General features: G+C 39.5%; 2 protein-coding genes across 3 annotated transcripts in view; both read left to right on the top strand.

Annotated features, from left to right (window-relative positions):
• The window catches only part of SAMSN1 (SAM domain, SH3 domain and nuclear localization signals 1), a 394,513-nt gene that overhangs the window by 18,647 nt on the left and 360,170 nt on the right, over positions 1-15,696 (top strand). The window lies entirely within an intron of this gene.
• Positions 1-15,696, top strand: part of NRIP1 (nuclear receptor interacting protein 1) — a 76,551-nt gene that overhangs the window by 18,566 nt on the left and 42,289 nt on the right. The window contains exon 2 of one of the 2 annotated variants that reach the window (XR_014294339.1): positions 2,740-2,857. The exons of the other annotated variant lie outside the window; for it this stretch is intronic. The gene's annotated coding sequence lies outside the window, so the exon portion shown is untranslated. The remainder of the gene's footprint in view (positions 1-2,739; positions 2,858-15,696) is intronic. 2 annotated transcript variants of the gene reach the window in all.

Here is a 15,696-nt window from a genome sequence, read left to right as displayed (position 1 = left end):
ACAAAAGTAAACTTCGATGTACCTCGGTTACGTTGAATTAGCTCTTTGTGGCTCACAAGAATCAAAACTGTCTTAAGCTTCATTGTTTCTGTAGAAAAGTGTTCTAAGATCTGAGCTTTACAGAACTGCCTCACAAAATTTTGGCACACAATCCTTTTCCAAAGTCAAGAACCCATTTCCTCATTGACTTCTGAATCACGGAGTCAGAATAAATTTTTTTTTTTTGAGAATGGTTCTTGCTGTCACAGCTTGTGCCTCTCACCTTTGATTTCCCCTGAATGGCTAGTACCCCACAAGAAATTCATTTTTAGTAAGGTGATGCCTGAACCACCTGTGATAGGCTGAATATGATCCCCATATGGATAGCCATATTTTAATCCCTGAAACCTGTGAATGTTCCTTCACACGGTAAAATGGGTTTGCAGATATGGTTAAGTTTAGGCTTTTAAGGAAAGATTATCACAGATTATCCAGACAGGTATGAAATGCAATCACAAGAGTTCTTACAAGTGAGAGGCTAAGGGGACATTGGACACAGAAGAAGAGAAGGCAATGTGGCCATGGAGGCAGTAGTGATGCAGCCACAGGCCAAGGCATACCAGCAGCTACCAGGAACCAGAAGGAGCAAGGAAGAGTCTCCTCTAGAGTCTCTGAAAGGACTGTGGCCCCGCTAACACCTAATTTTGGCCCGGTGAAACCGATTTTGGACTTCTGGTCTCCAGAACAGTGAGAGAATAAATCACTGTTGCCTTAAGCCACCAAGTTTGTGGTGATTTGTTACAGCAGCTCTGGGAAAATTATGCATCATTCTGTTGCTGCATAGGAAATAAAGGAAATACAAAGGAGTTCATCTTAATGCTCCAAATTCTCTTCCTCAAGTATCTTCCTAGGGTAGGTGCAGGCTCCAGTAAACATGCACAAAATACATTAGAGAGCTTTGGGAGTTTTATTTATGAGTGTGTGAAAATTTAAGTATTAAGCACTCACTGTCCTTTGGAGAGTAATAAAACAAAGATTCTCAGGATTGTGTTATTTATATTCTAAGTTGGACACACACACACACATAAACACCTGGACCAGAGTAGAGATCCCTGTATTTCCTCAAAGTCCACCTTAAGGTAGACACTTTGAAATATGTCAGAATTCAGAGCACATAAACATGAAAGCATAGTTTGAATCTTCCCCCTTTGCAGATATAATTGCAGTCCTGGAATGGAAAATAACAAGGAGTCATAGATAATAGGGCCCCAAAGATCTCAAAGAAATAGGTTAATCTCACTGTGGATCCTAACATGTCATAAGACATCAGTGTACACTAGCTTCTCTCTTTCCCTTCCTTGCTTAAAAATGTCCCTTTATTGTCAAGGTCTAAAAAAAGGCAAGACATAACAAATGAATCTGCAGTGATGTTTGAAAAATAGGCCCTGACACATTTGGAACATACCCACTGTTCAAAATCTGCCGGCTGAGAGAAGCTGATTAGAAGCCCTGACGGCCCGTGGGGAGCCCCTGTCCAGGTGCCTGTTACCTGCTGCTCTCAGCTCCGCCTGGGGCAGGATGGAGACAGAGAATCCGTGCAGTTGCCTCTCATCTTCATGTAAACACCGGAGCAGTAGGCAGCTGCTGCTGTTGAGACAAACACGAAGGGAGGGAAGTTCGTGCTGGCTGCAAAATCTCACTCAGCCTCTTCTTCTCTTTCTTGGCATTAGACTTTAGTTGGGCTTCTCCAGTGATGAAAGCTTCATCCTTTTCTTTAAGAAGTGCCTTGACTTTGGTAGTTTCTCTGTATATCTCTTCATCTGGAATCAGAAAAGATCCCCTCTGTATACTCTCCCCTGAAGCTCAGAACCAAGAGAGACTTAAAATGACCATCTCTGTTGATAAGTAGATTTAAAATTGAAAGGGCAATTCTAACGTTGGTTGAAGGTCCTGCATTCCACCCCCACGTGGTGGATTTTAAATAAGTCAAAATAGAGCAATTGATTCCATAAGCCTTAGACAAAGCAGCCATGATCTATGGTGTAGAGAAATTCTTGTGAGGGGAAAAGTGACTCATGCATATATTCATTCATTTAACAAAATATTTATTAGTGCCCACTCTATAACAGCTCTGTGTAAGGTCCTAGAAATACAGTGAGGAGTAAGACAGATCTGTGTCTGCTCTTAAAAAAATTGACGTCTAAGTAGCTTAAAAACTAGGAGAGACAGACTTGGTGCTGTGCTAGGGTGCAGCAGGAAAGCATCTAACCCAAACTTGAATAGCAGTCAGGCTTTATAGAGGAAACGATATTTTCTTTGAAATTTAGAGGATGGAAGTAGCATAAACAGTGGTTTGGAGGTAGGAGAGAACTTAAAGCATTAAAATAACTGAAATCGGGGGCTTCCCTGGTGGCGCAGTGGTTGAGAGTCCGCCTGCCGATGCAGGGGACACGGGTTTGTGCCCCGGTCCGGGAAGATCCCACATGCTGCGGAGCGGCTGGGCCCATGAGCCATGGCCGTTGAGCCTGCGCATCCAGAGCCTGTGCTCCGCAACGGGAGAGACCACAACAGTGAGAGGCCCACGTACCGTAAAAAAACAAAAAACAAACAAACAAAAAAACTGAAATCGAATCAGAATGGCTGAGAGATGAGGTTCTGAAGGTAGAAAGAGACCTCTTTATATGGATCTTGAAAGTAAAAAAACGAAATTTGTTAGATGATGTTGAGTAGTTTAGTGATGTGATCCGACTTTCCCTTTAGGGAGAGATCTTGGTCTGCAATGCACAAGACAGCTGTTGGAGCTATTGTGGCAAGAGGTGACCGCGGCGCAGGGAATGGTAGTGATGGTGAGGAAGCAGATAACTGGATGATACAAGAGGTATTTAGGAGAGAGTTTTGTCAGCCTTGGTAATTGAGTAGGCATGGGTGAAAAAGGAGAAGGATAAATTAAGGTTTTCCGGACTTCACCAAATTGCTGGTGAAGTTAATGAAGCTCAATTTCGGACAAATGAATTGGAGATGTCTAAGCTCTGTTCAAGGAAAGATATTAAGCATAGAGTTTGGGTAAACAAGTTATTTCAGGAGAGATTTAGGTCAAAGGTATAGGTTTGAGGGTGGTTGTTAGCATGCAGTTGATAACTGAAGCCTTTGAAGGTGAAGAGATTGCCCAAGGCACTTTGTATGTTTAATAAGAGATGACCTCCTGGGGCAGAACCCTGAGAATATAGTGCTTTAAGGGATGAGAAGAAGAAAATCCTGCAAAGGAGATAGCTAGGTGAGAAAAAACTGGGAGACTGTGTATCATGGAAAACAAAAGAGTATTTACCGAAAGATAGAGTGGTAAGTGTTGCCTTGATCAGTAACGAGTGCATTTAATACTCAGGGCAGAGTCCCTCCCCCATATGGTGAAATTTCAGTCATCATCATGTAAGAATCAATAAACATCTTCTTGATTTGGTCTTTAATTTAAAAATGAGTGCCATTTAAAAAATGAATTTCAGGTCTTCCCTGGTGGCGCAGTGGTTGAGAGTCCGCCTGCCACTACAGGGGATACAGGTTCGTGCCCCGGTCCGGGAAGATCCCACATGCCACGGAGCGGCTGGGCCCATGAGCCATGGCCGCTGAGCCTGCGCGTCTGGAGCCTGTGCTCCACAACGGGAGAGGCCACAACAGTGAGAGGCCCGCATACTGCAAAAAAAATAAAAATAAATAAATAAATAAATAAATAATGAATTTCAGTTTTAAAGATATTATTCAAACTCAGTAAACTAGTTCATGCATGAATTAAAATTTGTACTTGCCAAGCAAATAAAAAATACCTTAAAGTTCATACTCTGTTTTTTCTGTTTTCGATTTTAAATACAAATAAAAACTCCTAACATGTGGTAACATAAAAATGACAGAATGAACTCAGTTTCTATTTCTTTGTCTTTACAGTCTCTCCGTTGACATGGTGTATTTTGAATCTACTGATTAAACATAGGAATACATGTACTGTAGGGTTGGAGACACAATGACCAACGCAATCCTGAATGATTCTGAATCATTATGGATTTACTCTCTTTTTTAAAAATGTTTTTATTTTATTTTTGACTACGTTGGGTCTTTGTTGCTGCACGCGGGCTTTCTCTAGCTGCGGCGAGCCGGGGCTATTCTTCGTTGCAGTACGTGGGCTTCTCATTGTGGTGGCTTCTCTCGTTGTGAAGCATGGGCTCTAATCGCACAGGCTTCAGTAGTTGTGGCATATGAGCTCAGTAGTTGTGGCTCGCGGTCTCTAGAGCCCAGGCTCAGTAGTTATGGCACTTGGGCTTAGTTGCCCTGCAGCATGTGGGATCTTCTTGGACCAGAGCTCGAACCTGTGTCCCCTGCATTGGCAGGCAGATTCTTAACCACTGCACCACCAGGAAAGTCCCTGGATTTACTCTTGAAATGAGTCCACCTGTGTCTGGGGTGAACTGTTTAACTGTGGACTCTTAAAATTAACTTTCAGATAGAATATGATATTTGTTAAAGGATAAGTAATAAAAAGGTGCTTATTTGAATTGTGCATATGTATATACATATAATATAGCATACTATAATATACATATATAATAATAATATATATTATTAAAAATGCAAAAATAATAGCAATTTCCTAGAACTTAGATCAATAAAAGAGTTTTGGGGAGGAGTATTTTTTAATCCTTTTTTTAAAAAATTATTTATTTATTTTAAAATTTTTAAAAAAATTTTACTTGAAGCATAGCTGATTCACAATGTTGTATTAGTTTCTGGTGTACAGCAAAGTGATTTAGTTATATGTGTATATAAATATCTATTATTTTCCATTAGAATATTACAAGATATTGAATATAGTTCCCTGTGCTTTAAAGTAGGGGGAGGAGTATTTTGTTGATCAACTGCTGGTACCTTGTGATAATAAAAAATGACCAAACTTATCAGTTTTTATTATTGTTTTTAAATTCTTTATAGAAAAGACACCCCCTTACTGCCTGTACTCAGAGCTGACCACTCTTACTCTCCAGCCTTTGGTATGCTACCGGCAAGAATGATGAGTAAAATGAGGCCTGAGAATGACCTGAGTATTCAGTTATAAGAAGGTCATTGGTGACCTTGACAACTGTACTTTCAGAGGAGTGGTGGGGTTGAGGCCATATCACACTGGACTGAGAAACCAGTAAGTGGAAAAGCAGTTTGGACAGTGACCTGTTTTTCTAGTCTTATTTCCTCCAACTCCCTGGAGGCTCTTTATCCCTTCCCTTTCATCCCTACCTATGCTTTCTTTCCAAGCATATTGAACTTTTCCACCCTTCCCCAAGCATACCAAGACTATCCATGTTGATTTGCCTTTATACCTATCGTTCCAATGCCCTTTCTTCCTGGTTAATTCTTATCTTTCCCTCCATCACTTCTCAAAGACAGTGATCCAGTGGAGGCTTCTCAACTCTCCCAGGCAAAGCTTCAGTCAGTCCATTCTGCCCCAACATCTCCAGTTCCATACCTGGAAGGGCAGGTACTGCCTGGTTGTGCAACGTGTCTTGTCTTTCACATCTCCAGCAGTTAGATCATGCCTGCCTGTCCCACTCATAAAAGCTGGTTGGGTAGCTAACTGGGGGAAGAAGAGTGAGTAAGCAATCGAACCAGTGAATGAATAGGTAAGTGAATACAACTGAAGGAAACCTGAGACCTTTAGTTCTGTAATTACGTGATGACTGAGTGGCTTGGTAACAATGTGATGATGAGGCACAGACACAGTGATGAGGCCCTTTGGCAGATGATTAGCTCAGTATGAAAACTGTCATAATGCTATAAATAAAGCCAGTCAATATGTAGTCCTAACTCAGACCTTTCAGCTCTGGATGCCTCTTCCCTACTAGGATTTCTCAGGCTATTCTGTTGTGGTTCTGCAGCATTATAACCAAGAAGGACATTTTAATTCTGTAGGTGAAAGGAAGCAAGGGCAGGTTTCTGCAAGACCAGTTTTGTTAGCTCAGTCTAGAAAAATCAGTTGAGCAAAGTGGGAGTTATTGTTGCTTTAATCTGTCCTACTTGCCCAGGAAAGGCTCTGTTGGGTTTTCAGAATGAATGATTCAGATGTACCTAAGTGTTTACATTTGTTTGGGAAAGATTGAGATTTCAAGATGTAATTTGATAGGTACCTTTCCCCCATTACCCCAGTCTCTCTTTTCCTGTTCTTTGTTACATGTTCAGTGACATGAAACCAGGCAGCACTTGACACTCTGAATAGCTCTAAGCCGGCCATTGTCAGTTCCAAAGTCAATCATTTGCCCGAGGTCAGGAAGGAAAACTGGGTGGTGACTTCATTTCCTAGTGCTTCAGACTAGTTTTCTTCCCTCTCCCTTCACTAGTTTCTTAGTACATTTTGTTACTGTTGTGAAGTTTAAAATGGGACATTTACATGTCTTGAGCACAAACAATGAACTTGGAAAGACTTGTTGATAATGAAACTGCTTGAGGCTGGTGTCCTGGATGTGAAATTGGGCTCTGTATTCAGGGTGTTTGTTTTCAGCCTTGTGCCTGCAGAGCTCCCCGCCTACTTACGCTGATTCACTCAGCCTCCAGCGGGACCCCGTTTCAATATTTGCAGTACAGTTCTCCTCAGTGAGTTCAGCTGAATGAACAGTTGAATAAATAGTAAAAGAATCAATTTCTATGAAAGAACAGTAATGTTCAATAATGTCTCTTTAAGCGTGGTGACCTCTATGACTTTTAAATATTAGAAAATCTTAATGTGCAGCTGGTGAATGAATGAAGGCCTTTTTGATAATTGAGTATTTTTCTGGGATACAAAGCTCTGGATTTAACAGCTGTCCAGTCAACAGTCAAAGCTATACTCAGTTGTGTAAACACTGACCTTTTCTTACCCGATTTTCCTCCTGATTTTGTTGATACATGTCTCTGCACTCTCCTTTACTTGAAACAAATTTTGAACAAATTTTTGTTACTTACTAGCAACACAGCTACAGTTGGACACAGGAAGGCCAGGATGAGAATAATAAGGATCTTGTTATTTGGTGATAACAAATTGCTGTTTGGTGATATTTTTTCAAGGGAGGATACTCATGCTAAAGTGAAATTTGGGAAATATAGTGATGGAATAGAAAGATCTCAGTACCAGTCCTGTCTTGGCCATTAAAGCTACCATGTGATCTTAGAAAAATCAATTAACATCTCTGGGCCTCAGTTTCTTCATGGTTATAATGAAAACATTGGATTAGATCACTAGTGTTCAGCTGTGTCCCTAACAGCCCCAAATCCTCTCAGGAGATATTAAGTGACATATGGTTTGTTTACTCTGTATTTTTTCTGCTGTATAAGTTTCCTTAAGGGCTGGTGTAAAACTTTGCCATAATTTTACTTTACTGTATAACTGATAGGTTATATTTATGCTAGAGTTGATATTCTGACTTTCACTCCCCAAACCCTCTCCACTCTCAACCCATGTTTTCCTGATTTGTTTTCTCCTATCCAAAGACAAACTCAAGAACTCTCTTCTATGTTACTTTTATTAATTCACCAACTCATGTAAATTGTTTCTTTTCTCTGAACTTCAGTGAAATAAACACTTTGTGTCTTCTTTTACATAGTTTATTTTCTCTCTGTGTGTAGCTAGGCTCAGAAAGTCAACTGCAAGTTTCATGAGAGCACGACTGTGGCAGCCTCTTCATGGCCTCCCCAGTATCCTTTCCCCCTGGGCACAACTTAATGGATCCACTGGCTATGTTCTTATCTAAAGCTGGTGATTCATGATTGGTCTAAATCAGTTATGGAAATCCTGTAACCCTTTCTCAGGTTCCCTACAGCTGAACCTGACCCTATGACCCAGTTCTGGCCAGCGAGATTTAAGTCAGTGGAAGTCTATAGGTGAGATTACAGGAAAGAAAGCTTTTATTCTCTTGGGGAGAGCTGTCCTTTTTCCTTTGTCTTTCTTTCTGCCTTGACCACAGATAAGATGCCTGGAATAGCAGCAGTAACTACAACTGCAGCAACTATTCTGCAACTACAAGGCAACGAAGACAAGGGAAAGATCAAGGAAATCTCAGAGAAATAGGGCCCTGATCTTGTAAAATGACAAAACGAAATACATCAACTTATCCCTGGAGTTCTTCTTGTAAGAAAATTTGAATTATTGATTAGAATTTCAAATTCATTTATTCATTTGACAAATATTTATGATGTACCTATAATATCCCAAACACAGTACATGAAGTATATTAATACACAAAGCATAAAAAGTTCTCATCCTCACAAGAATTTACATTGTAGTAGGGGAAAAGTGACAGAAAATTAGCAATACCCATAATAAATAAGAAAATTATATACAATATTAGAAAATGCTAAGTGTTATGGTAAAAAGAAAGAGCGGTATATGTGGACTTGGAAGTATAACAGAGCAAGACCCTATGGGCCTTCCTGGGACAGACCCGCTCTCCCCCTCCCCCTCCCCTCCCCTCCCCCTCCCCCTCCCCTCCCTCCCCTCCCTCCCCTCCCCCTCCCCTCCCCCCCCTCCCCCCCATATTCTCTGCTTTAGCTCCTCTCTGATGTATCTAGATAACAGTATCTGATGCACATTTCCTTAGTTGTTCCACAGATGGAAGACATAACTACTTGATGACCATGAGTACATAGCCCCCAGGCCTACTGGAGCGTGAGGATTACTAACATTAACCCCTGTGACATCACCCTGTTACCTCACCATCAACGAAGCAGAGAACTGTGCACAAGCTGATCACATATCCTGAGACTCCCCTCTCTCACCTGGCCTTTGAAAGTGCTTTCCTGAAACCCACCTGGGAGTTCCACTTTTTTCCGCACTCACTATTTTTTTTTAATTTTTTTTATTGCGGTATGCAGGCCTCTCACTGTTGTGGCCTCTCCCGTTGCAGAGTACAGGCTCCGGACACGCAGGCTCAGCGGCCATGGCTCACGGGCCCAGCCGCTCCGCGGCATGTGGGATCTTCCCAGACCAGGGCACGAACCCATGTCCCCTGCATCGGCAGGCGGACTCTCAACCACTGCGCCACCAGGGGAGCCCCCGCACTCACTACTTTTATGGTGCTTTACAATAATCGCTGCCATTTCCTTCACCGCAAGGCAGTGTCAATAGATTGGCTTTATTGTCCACAGGCAAGTGGACCCAAGTTTGGTTCAGTAACAGAAGCCCAGATTTAGGGGTCAGATGTGGTTGCAAACAGGATAGCAGGAGTTTTAGAGAGTGACATTTGAGCAGCTACTTGAAGGAGGGAGAGATTAGTCTCGTGGTTATCTCCGGGAAGAGCAGTTCAGACACTGGCTCTGACCAGGGCAATGATTCTAAGGCAGGAGCATACCCAGTCCACCCCAAGAACCACAAGGGCACCACGTGTAGCTGAGTGAAGTGAGCAGTGGGAGAGAATGGTGGATCATGCACAATCTTGTGGTCATTGTAAGGACTTCACCTTTTTTCTGGGTGGAATGAGTAGCCATTTGAAGATTTTGTGCAGAATTATAACATGGTCTGACCTTCATTTAACAAGATTACCTGATATGCTCTGTTAAAAGGAGATGTAGAGGAAAGCAAGGATGGAAACAGGGAGACAGGTTAGGAGGCCCTTATTGTAATCCAGTAGAAAAATGATTCTTGCTTGTATTAGGATGGTAGCAACAGAAGTGCAAGTCGGAGAAGTTTTCTTCTTCTTCTGAGTATATTTTAAGGTGGAGACAAGATTTTCTAACGGATTTGAGTGAAAGTTGTTAAACCCTATCAACTTTAGGATAATAAATACACATTAACAGCAAAAGTAAATATCACTAGATATAAAATTCTCATTTGTAATCTAAGTCAATTGCGTGGAAATTTAACATTCGGTTACTGAAAAATATTTCATCTGACATGGAATGGAAACACAGCAGGCAAGTCAAACAAATGTATATTTATTTTTAAGAAGTTATACTATTATTCCCTTTTAATCCCATCAGCACAAGTGTAGGTGGGAGAATTTGACAGCCGTAAGACTTGATTTATTTAGGAGCAATTCATAAGTGCTCAGAACAGTGTAAAACTAACACACAGTTCTCTCTTGCTGTTTTTCTAAAACTAATTTGACTGAACCTAAGTGAAACTTTTAGTGATAATAACATTTTGAGGGGCAAAATATGGATAAAAGAGGAAGAATTCGAGTTAATAATTTCAGGTTCAAAATATCTGCCAAAAATCAGTAATAGTTGCTTAGGTTTGACCTAGAAACTTTGCAGAACAGCTTAGAAGATTTCATAGCATTCCATCATTGGTCATTTGGGGGTTCCCAAGATAATAATTACATTAAGTGTACGTGTGTGGTGTGTGTGCCCAAGTTTAACGTTGGCAAATCAAACTAGGTGAGGTGTTATGAAGTGTAGGTACTCGTGAGACAAGGGTGATTGTTGAAAAAGGAGTGTGTAAGTCTATGTAGCATTTTAGTTTTCCATTGTATTTTGTGAGATTGGACTATAAGAGTAAGGACAGTGATGTATGTAGCACTTTTCCTTTGTGTATGAGATGTATTTATTGGCAACCCCCAGGCTATAATGAATTCAATAAACACTGCAAGGAAAGCAAAGGTATTTGCAAGCTTTTAAAAGTTAAATCTCTGAGAAAAATCACTCTTATTAGACCTGCAGGGGAGGAAAAAGTTTTTCTTGCCCCTCTTAGGGTCCCTGACTGGGTCTGGGAAAATTAAACTGATAAAGACAGATTAAGAGGAGAAAGCATCCACATTTTATTGAATTTTTACTTGTATATGAGAGTCTTTACAAGACAATGAAGACTCAAAGAAGTGACCAGAGCAGGATCTTTTAGACACAGAAACAATAAATTTGTGAAGAATTGGCAAGGCAGGAATTTGGGTTAGGAGTAGTAAATGACGAAGAAGTAACTAGGAAGATAAGGGTTAGTTTAACAAGGTTTGTTTGTGTAGACTTCTCTGCCCCCCAATTCCCTGTTTCTGGTGATTAGAATGTCTTCCTTTCTCTTGGTACAGGGAGGGTACATTTCACGTGGGAGTTTTATGACCTGTTTCAGGGAAGAAGGGCAAGGAGGGCAGGTCAGAGTTGACCTTTCTGCTTCTGCCATTTTCTCAAACTCCTTCAGCTTAAAATATTCAACATACCAAGGTACCATATTCTGGGATAGCGTGGCCTGAACCTCATCAGATCTTTCTTAGAAAATGCGTCAAATTGTGAATTAAATACTTCTGGCCATTCCCCATTTACTGATCCAAATGTAGGGCTTTTTTCTGAGATACTTGGTTTTTACTTTTATTTTTGCTTATTACATATATGGAATATTCTTACATTTCCAAAAATTCAACAAATACTTAAAGACTTCAAACTAAGTACTAAGTTCTGCATATGCACTGGTGACTAAGATGGACATGACCCCTCTTCTCATTAAGTTTTTTCTTATTTTATTCAGATGTTCATGGAATTTATGGAAATGTCCACAGAGGATGCAGTGAGCTAGAATATCAGAGTTTTAAATCTGGAAGAAATCCTTACAACTTACAGATGATGAAACCAAGGCACAAAACTGTTAAACGACTTGACCTAGGTTATGCAGTAGCAGAGTCAGGGAGAGAATGCAGGTTTTTCAAACTTCTATGTTCCTCACTCAACTGTAGAGTTACAGTTGGTTGGGAGAAGAAGATAAGGGGGGAGCGTGGGGGGATCTCTTAAGTTAATTAGCCAAATTTCCAGCAAGACAGATACAATTTTAAAGATTAAATCAAATGAATACATAAGAATATAAATGGATCTTGGAACAGACCTACCTTATTTTGAGAACCTGTTTTAGTGATGCAACCTAGCATAAATAATGTGAATCCTGTCCAGACATGTCCCAGTATTGCAGAGCTGCTGCTCTGTCACCACCCTTTCTAAGAAGCAAAGTAAAAATCCCCATTATGGCTGCTATTGTGGCTCTGAAGTGGTTCCCATTACGGGAAAATCCCAGTCTTCATTCTTGCCCACTACTCAGAGGACACAATTATGGAATATGTATTTTGTCCTTTCCCAATCATGCTGAGAAGTAGTTTAGCAAGTGATGGATAGTAGAATGTAGTGGGAAGATTGTGGACCCTGTAGGCCACCCTCTGAGTTGAAAGCTTGGCTTTCCATTTACTGGTTGTGTGAACTTGAATGAATGACTTAACACCTCTGCTCCTTAGTTTGATTGCATAAAAGATGGGGATCATAATATAGTTCTTGTGATGATTAATATATGTAAATCACTTAGAATAGTGCCTGGAGCATAGTAAGATCTAAATATTTGCTATTTTTAGAGTAAACACCGGCATTTGTGCAGTATGGATTGGGGCTACAAATAGATATCTTCGAGGCAATATTGTGTTGTGTGTGTGTGTGTGTGTGTGTATGTGTGAGTCTGTGCATACATGACAGACCCAGCGTTTCAGACAAAAGTCCTATGAAGTAGAGACTCTCGAAGTAATTTTTTTTCTCAATTACCTTTCCATCAGCTCTTAAAAAGTAAATGTTTACTGTGTACAATTGGATTACTCCCACAGATTAGTAGACCTTAAATAGTTTTTCTGCTTTATATATACATAAAAAAATCAAAACCAAAAACAATCCAACAAACAAATCCTAAAAACCAAAGTACCAAGGTCTTTCAAGCATTTTGTGTGATGCTATTAAATCTAGAGTTTCTGCTTCCCTTCTCTACATAGCAGATCTCAAAGTTTGGTGTTGCATGAGATATATTGCTGGATCATCCAGTCCCTACAGTTCTTAAACAAAGAACCCATGTCATCCCATTCAGTTAGGCACTGACTCTATATGTTCTTGTTTTCTGATGAAATCATTTGCTGTTGTTGGTAGAATAAGTGTCTGGGCATATGCAGGGGCCGGGGGTCTTGCTGGATATATCAATAACTCTATTTCTAATCTTGCCTCTTCTTTTTCAAGGACTGTATTCAATACATGAGGAATCTACTACAGGGGTTTTCTATGTGCTGTTTGACAAAGCTGAGTATTTACTCATTCTTGAAAACTCAGTATTTTCCATTTTATTTAAATAATTTCAAGCCCTTATAGGAGAAGAATAGCTAGAACTGAATGTTAGGTAGATTTCAACACATGTCTACCAAGTCATAACTGATTATACAGATGTATTAGATTAAATCTACTGGGGAGCTTTCATTTTTTATTTCACATGGGTTTCATAAAATATAATGCAGGTTATAGAGAAATTGGAACAAATAGTTTTGCCATTCACATTGTATGTATGAATGATATCTGTGCCCATTCAGCTAATTAACAGTTAAATTTACTAAAATATCAATAATTGTCTGATGATAACTTATAAAGCACACATCTGTAAAAGAGCAACCATCTCTCAAAACATAAACAAATTACCTTAAAGTGTGTCATAGTGTCAAAAAGACTCCAGGTACAATGTACTTAAATAAATATTATCTCTGGGTACCCCAGGGATCTTGTTTTTCTTTCAAGTCTATCCTTGCCTCACCCTCCACAGGACCCTTCATTGGACCAACTAAGGAGAGACAAGCTAGTTTTGTAAATGGCTGCATTGTATGATGGGATGCTAATAAAATTACCTGTGATCGTCCTTTTCTGAATTTCTTTTTATTGTGTCTAAATGGATTTAAGGGACGACAAATTTCTGCACATCAGGGCACATTCCTCATCTAAACAAGCATGGAATGTTTTTCAGATTAGAGTTTATACCAGAATGCATGAATCAGACATTTGCAAAATCCAGATGACTCTGCTAGAGTCCAATACTCCAGTAATGGCTGGCCTGGGAGTTTTTTAGGGCCTTTTCAAGTGCATTGCAGTGGAGCCCCTGAATAAACCTAGCTTGAAGAAAGTTGAAGACACATGGCAGCCTGTACTGTATAGCAGATCTAGTAATCTCCTTTAGCTTCAGAGAGTTATAAGTTGTCAGAAAATTCTTGGCATTGTGACACAGTGTAGCATATGTGGTAACATAATATATGAATAGACAAATAGCTAGACGACATTTCAGCAAAGGTAGTACATCCTTGGCAGAAAATGATTGCATTTGGCATCAACCTCAAACGTACAAGAGGAAGACTGAAACCATGATAATTTCAAATCAGTATTTTCTCTGAGATCCATTTATTCTTACATTGTGATTGAGAAGCTAAAGATCCTATTCTTCTAATACGTACTTTTAAAATTTAAACAAATTTTTTTAAATTTGTATTTTTCTATTGACATTTAGGAATAAAAAAGTCTGTATCTGTTCCCCCAACAGGGCAAGAATCTTACCTCATTTTCATTTTCTTCTTCTTCATTAATGTTACCGCCTTTCATATTGAGTTTAACTGGAGTTTATTATGCTTTCGGTTTTCCACTGCCCATCGACAAATATGTAGGCGTTACTATGAATCTGCTGCTATTCTTTTGTATATTTGGAATACATAATGCCTTTTTGGGGGGGATTCATTGTTTATTTGCTGATGTATATTCTCAACTAATTCTTTCAGGGATTGCTTAACTTGGTAAACACTCTCAGGCTTTGATTTTCTGAATTTTGTTTATATTATCTTTTACTTTAAATACCAGTTTGGCTGAGTGAATTATAGGTTTGAAATAATTTCCCTCCTTTAATTTAGAAGATAGTAATCTCTACCTTCTAGTATTGAATTATGCTTATGAGAAGTTGTGCTGATGGCAGGCTGATTTTTCAGGGGTTTTGGCTCATTTGAAGTCTAGCTTAGCACTTTTAATTTGAAGATTCATGCTTTCTTCAGGCCTGAGAAATTTTCAGTCGCTATTTATTTGATGATATATTTCTCTGCATTTTCTCTTTTATCTCGTTCTGTAATTTCTATATTCTGGGTTTTGGAATTTCTGGATATACTCTTCATATCCGTTAACTCTACACTTACATTTTTCCTCCTTGGTCCATATGTTTTGCTTCATGTAAGAATGTCTCAGCTCAATTTTTTAACCCATTAATACACTACATAGTATGTATTACTGCTATTATTGCCTACCTAATGAATTTTTCATTTCTGTTTTGTTTTTATTCTAAGAGCTCTCGGGAATATATTTTCATAGATGCAATGTTCTTTCAGATCTAAATATATACTTATTCTAAATCTTTTTGTTAGCTTTATTAACTGTTTTTCTAGGGGGGGTTCATTCATTTTGCTATAGCTTGGCTTTTATATTGTAGACTTTCTTAAAATGATTAGCGCTTCTTGGCTGTCTTTAGCCTTGATTTTGAGAATCACCATTCCTGTGCCTTTTGTATTTCTGTAATCTACCTCCAGTGTATAGCGGAAGCATGTGGAATGGAAGCTTGTCTTCCAAGTGTCAGAGTACCCACCATTCTCCAAAATCGGTAGCTACCTGATCACTATAAGACCTCTCCAACCCCAGTACTCTTCTTTAACCAGTTGTTAAAGCCCACATAGCACAAAAGAAGGCGAAAGGAAGAAATTGACTAGCCCACTGCTCCAAATGCAGGTCTCCAATTAAGATTCTTTCTAAATGTTCCAGAGTTTTCCTTTAATTCTTGGAATTACTGATACTAGGCTTAGAGATCTTCAAACCTCTTACCTCCACAGCATACGTTATAACCTCTTGCCTCCTACATATGTTATAACTAGTAGTTTCTTCCAATTTTGTTTTGCTAAAGATCTGATTGTATATGCTCCTATAGCT

Source organism: Mesoplodon mirus, assembly GCF_964341445.2.
Source record: "Mesoplodon mirus genome assembly, chromosome: 6".
NCBI classification, from domain to species: Eukaryota; Metazoa; Chordata; class Mammalia; order Artiodactyla; family Ziphiidae; genus Mesoplodon; species Mesoplodon mirus.
The sequence above is the reverse complement of the archived record's forward strand: the minus strand, read 5'-3'. Positions and strand labels throughout refer to the sequence as shown.